Source organism: Bos javanicus, chromosome 20 (assembly GCF_032452875.1).
Source record: "Bos javanicus breed banteng chromosome 20, ARS-OSU_banteng_1.0, whole genome shotgun sequence".
Taxonomy (NCBI): Eukaryota; Metazoa; Chordata; class Mammalia; order Artiodactyla; family Bovidae; genus Bos; species Bos javanicus.
The window spans coordinates 3173831-3179830 of record NC_083887.1 but is presented as its reverse complement, the minus strand read 5'-3'; positions in this window follow the sequence as shown (position 1 = coordinate 3179830).

Sequence of the window (6000 nt, the reverse complement as noted above, 5' to 3'; positions counted from 1 at the left end):
GCTCCTTTCAGATGATACTGTTGATAGAACTGGCCAATGGCTTCCCCACCCCAGGTCCAAGGACTTGCCCATGACTAGACCTTGTCACTCAAATATTCTCTCTCCCTGATCACAGTGGTTGGTTCAAGAACATGCAAGAGAGAGAACTGATCCAGAATCAACCCTGGGACTTTTACAAAGCCCCTGAAAAAGGTAGGGCTTCCCAGGTGGCTCAGCGGTAAAGAACCTGCCTGCAACGGAGCAGACACAGAGTTCGATCCCTGGTTACTGTGTGGACTGGAAGGGCTGGAGTGAAGCAGGGAGAGGAACCTGGAGGGGGACGTGGCAATCAACTCCAGTATTTTCGCCTGGCGAACCCCATGGACTGAGGGGCCTGGAGGGCTACAGTCAATAGGGTAGCAAAGAGTCAGACATGACTGAGTGACTGAGCATGCACACACACAAAAAGGTATGTTCCCTCTTCCCTGAAGTCATTAAGCCAATTAGATATAAGTAACTACAGGAAAAATCTTCTTGAGAATGAAGCCAACGTTGCAGAAACTGGGAAAGGAGACTGAGCACCAGCTTTACCTGAAGCCAGTCCCTGTGCATTTTTCTGTTACACCAGCCAAGAAATTTCCTTATAAGCTTAAGTCAGATTTCATGTGTTTCTGTCAGTTCTAGCCAAAGAACCCAGAATAACACAGAGACGGAAGTAGAGATTCAGCAGGAGAGAGAGGTAAGATTCTAAAACCCAGTGGACCTACTTTCAAACCCTGGCTTCACTGCTTAATAACTGAGTGACTTTGAGCATGTCACTTTGCCTCTTTGATTTGCTGTCTGTGGATAGAACAGGTTAAGACCAACTCCCTGGGGGACTGTTATATGGTAACAAGAGTCATGTGCAGGATTCCAGCAGTCTGATGGATGACCTTAACCAAGCTTTGACTTCCTGACCTTGACCTTCTCAGGGCCTCAGTTTTCTCATCTGTAGGAAGCAGATAAAATTAACTATCTCAGAGGACTCGGATGAGACTTAAGAGAATTGGGGTAATCAATAGGTGATCAATATTGGTGATCAGTAGGTGACAATCAGCCCCATATGATTGAAACATCAGTCTATGAGAGTCATTTAAAATCAGCAGCACCTCTGATCCACCCTAGGGGCCACAGTGGGGCCTGCAGCTGCAGTGGTCAGTCTGGTAGATTGGAATATTCACTGAGTGGAGGAGCTGGGGAGAAATTCTTACAGGTGCTCATTAGGTCCGTGAAGCTGCCCTCAGGAGGGGAGGAATGCCTGGTTCATTACTGGCCCACTCTGCAGGAGGCCAGTCACCAGCAGGCTACCTGCCATCTCCTCTCCTTGCCAGAGCTGGGAGTTTCAGCCAGGGGCCAGGCTGTCCCGGGGAAGGGTGGCAAGGGTGAGCCTCGCCGCCGTCTGGTCCCCAACTCCTCACCAGACCCACTGCTAATTGCATGGTTGGGGGGCAGCCTTCACATCTTTGGCATTAGACTCACTATTGTTTCTTTGGAAGCCCCAATCTTGGGGCTGTGCAGGAAGGGCTCTGCCTGTTCATGGGGCTTTCGAGCCCCCAGCATCCTAGCCCAGGTTTGTTAGGCTCCATCCTGGACAGGTAGTCAGGAGAGCATCTCATTCCTGTGCTCAGCTGGGGCTTCACCCCCCGCCCCCTCCTCAGCCCACCTGGGCGGCAGGAAGACTCCAGACCCAGCCTCTCCTGTGTTCATGTCGTCCCCACTCACCCAGTAGGAACACTTTACTTTTCTTGCCCCAAGTTTTGGTGCCTTATTCCCCTCTCCATCCCCAACAAAAGCAAGGAGAGGAGGAATGGTGGGGAAGTGGAAAGTAGGAACAGAGAAGCCTGGATTCAAATCTGGCTCTGTCACTTTCTACCATTAAACTTGAGGCCAATGGCATTTTTCTAGGGGCCTCAGTTTCCCTATCTACAAAAGGGGCCTCCTAATATCTGTCTTGCAAGGTCTTTGTGCCAGTCAAATGTGATGATAGTAACAGCTAAGGTACCAAGAGCTTACTCTGCACCAGGAACCATCCTGAACAGTCTGTGTGCACGTCACTGTGATCATAAGCATTGGTCCAGAGTAGGTGTCTGACAGACAACACTTCCTCCTCCCATCCCAGTAGTCAGGGGAGGGGTGGCCACAGGGGGAGGAGACTGAATTCAAACAATGCCTAGCGTGGTTTTTCCAGCAGTCATGCATGGATGGAGAGTTGGACCATACAGAAAGCTGAGCACCAAAGAACTGATGCATTCAAATGGTGATGCTGGAGAGGACTCTTGACTGTCCCTTGGACTGCAACAAGATCAAACCAGTCAATCCTAAAGGAAATCAGTCCTGAATATTCATTGGAAGGACTGATGCTAAAGTTGAAGCTCCAATACTTTGGCCACCTGATGCAAAGAGCTGACTCACTGGAAAAGACCCTGATGCTAGGAAAAGATTGAAGGCAAAAGGAGAAGAGGGCAGCAGAGGATGGGATGGTTAAGATAGCATCACCGACTCAATGGGCATGAATTTGAGCAAACTCTGGGAGACAGTGGAGGACAGAGGAGCCTGGTGTGCTACATCCATGGGGTTGCAAAGAGCTGGACATGACTTCAGAGACTGAACAACAACAAAAATCAAAGGGTGGGGCGGGCAGGCGGAGAGCACACTGCCATCCCCAAACCCGCTTCTCTCCCTATGTGGGGACTGAGCCCACTGTTACTGCCCCTACCAGCCTCCTGAAACACCAGGCAAGGGTCCATCTGTATTCACTTCTGGTGCTCAGGCGCACAGTACCACTGGAGGGGTGAGGACCAGAGGGTGAGGGTCTGGGATCAAGAGACCTCAGCCCTTTCCTTCTGCCCTCTTCTTCTCTGGGTCAGAGAAGCAAATTTTGAAAGGATGCTAAGGGGGACCTGACTGGCCACTGAAGGAGCCCTTGAGCGTCAAGCTCCCTGGAAGAGCTCTGACTCACGTCCCTTTGCTACAACTCATGAGGTTCACCATCAGCATCATCACTATTCTAATGGGCTCTCTCATTAACTTGTTGGGTGCTCTGGAGCAAGTCACTTCCTCTGCCTGAGTCATGGTTCTTTCCTCTCTAAAGTGATGAGGTTGGGACTTTGCAGACGGTTCAGTGGTTAAAACTCCATCCTTCCACTGGGGGCACAGGTTTGATTCCCGGTCAGGGAACTAAGATCCCACATATTCCCTGGGTCTTGACCAAAGGGAAAAACAGTGGTGATGAGGCTGAAGAGAGACAGAGAGAAAAGACTGAGGATAAAGCACTTGCATGGGTGCCTTCCAGCTCTTATTACAGGAATAATCCCCAATTATTTGCTCTCCTATCTCTTTTGAACATCACATGGGCCCTGCCAGGTAAGAATGGTTGGATTAATGAAGGACACTGCTCATGGAAGACATGACATGCCCAGGATCACACAGCTGGCAAAGTAGCCAAGTGAAAACCAACTCTGGTACCTTAGGTCCCCCACCCTCGTGACCTCTGTGACACTGGCATCCTGGGGAGGATCCAGAGGGCCAGGGACAGGCTGTCATTAGGCACCTGAAAATGTTGTTTATATTTGCCTCCACCCTCTGGGAGCTGGAAGATGATGGACACCCAGGCAGGATCAGGGAGCTGAGAGGAGAGTGCTCCAGCCACTCAGGCTGTCATCAAACCATAGAAACAGACGGCCCTGGGTTCAAATCCTAGCTCCTCTACTTACTGTCTGTGTGCCCTCAGGCAAGTGACTTCACCTCTCTGAGCCTGCTTTATAAAGTGAGGCTAAAAATGCCCACCCCAAAGGCTTGTTGGGTAGATTCAATAAGCTCGTGCTTGGTACATAGAAGATGCTTCAGAAGTGGTGGTTATTATTACTCAGAAGTGGTGGGCTCTGTGCAGCTGGACTGTGGAAATACTCATTCAACGCTTTCCTCAGGGAAGCATCCTAAGACATCCTCTTTGGCTGAGGAATCTTCTCAGCAGCCCTCTGCACTGATTAGCATGTTTCTCACAGCTCGGGAAATATCCAGAAATCTCTGTCTGCATCTTCCAAAGTCAGGCCCAGACAGGGGGCGTGACTCAATCCAGGGCTCCAGATCCTCCAAGTCTCTGGAGGACTAAGGAGGGGAAATCACCACCAGCCCTGGGCACCTGGGATGGAGTCAAGGCAAGTTGGTGGATGTGGGTGGTGTGGGCAGCCTGTGGGATGAGGATGGAGGCCTGAGGATGCGCTGGGAGGGCAGGCAGGCCACAGTCAGCAGCAGAAGGATGCGCTTGGGGGGAGGCAGGCCACAGTCAGCAGCAGAAGGCAGTGCAGTGCAGGTTCATCCTGGCTTCAGGCACCCCCGGCTGCAGTCTGCCCGTCCTTCCCCACACAGGAGCCAGAGCAGACCCTTGACAGTGTCAGACACATCACACGTGGCTCCCCATCTCACGCCAAATAAAAAAGCTCAAGGGGCGGTTTTGTTGTTGCTGTTCAGTTGCTAAGTCATGTCCGACTCTTTTGTGACCTGCAGTCCACCAGACTCCTCTGTCCATGGGATTTCCCAGGCAAGAATACTGGAGTGGGATCTTCCCAACCTAGAGATCGAACCCAGGTCTCCTGCATTGGCAGGCAGATTCTTCATTGCTGAGCCACCAGGGAAGGAGTGGTGGTTTAGCCCCTGCAACACTCAGCTTCTCCCCTCCATTGATTCTGCAATGAGCCCACGGGCCCCTCAAATTATTTCCCTGACAGGCTTCTAGCCCTGCGTCCTCCCTGTTGCCTCTGCCTGGCTCGCTCTTACCCTCGGTGCCTGCACGGGACTCCTCCGCCAGAGCCCTTCCCTTCCCTTCCCTTTCTATCTAAAATAGCAGCTCCATCACCTCTATCTCCTCGCCCTATTTTCTTTTTCCTTATGTTTTACTATCACCTGAAATCGTTTATACTTATTCAGTTTGCTGTATCTTCCCCCAAGGGACCGTAAGCTCTGTGAGGCGGGGACTCTGCTCAGCTAACTACGGTATCTCCAGACCCTGAGACAGCATCTGGCTCACAGTAAACAGTATGTATTTATCAGATGCATGAGTGATTGATTCAATGGACTGATTGAATACCCATGGCACTATTTTCTAGCTTGGATTGCTTTGGGCAGGTCATTTCACTTCTCTGAAACTTCCGACACAAAAGACAGGACATGTTCAACTCACAGGGTTATGGCTTCAGTGAAATAAAATAGTAGAGGGTGAAGGGAACTGGCACATAATAGGTGCCCAATAAATGACCACCACAGTCACCATTATTATCATCAAGGATCTCAGATTCATCACTTGCTCACGGAGGCCTTGGGCATGTCAAGAGTTCTCTCTGAGCCCCAGTCTGTTCATCAGTCCAACTGTCCAACACAAGATTTTGCTGGATGCCAGGGAAGTGGACACGAAGCACCCAGCAGGGGGTCTGACATCCAGTAAGCTCTCACCAAGTAGGAAGTACTGCAATCGAAGAGTGTCTAGGGTTTGGATACCCACTCCACCACTTATTCTGTGACCTTGGGAAAGCAGCTAAACTTCTCTGAGTCTCCTCACCCGTACCCTGAGGATAATGATAGTCCCTTCCTCACAAATCATCCTGAAGTCACAGTGCAATAAGGCCCCTGAAAGGGCTTCACAAAGCCCTCAGGAAGATGCACTGCGAAGGGCAGGAAGGCGAGGGCGCAGGGGTGAAGAGACAGAACCAAGAGCGGTGTTTGGCCTCAGTTCTGAGGGGGTCACAGAGGGAGCTAAAAGAAGCCTGGCTCCCTCTGTCCAGGAGGCCTCTGCAGGTGGTGCTGCCCGCACCCACCTCACCCCCTGCCCCTGCCCCTGCCCTCTCCGTAGGGCCTCACTGGGGACCTCTTCTGGCCGTTCCTGGCAAGGGGCATTTTCAACGGAGGCAGGTGACAGCAGCAGGACCCTAGAAGAGACCCTCAGTCAACCTGAAGCCCAATCCACTTTCCACCCCAGGACCAAGGCGG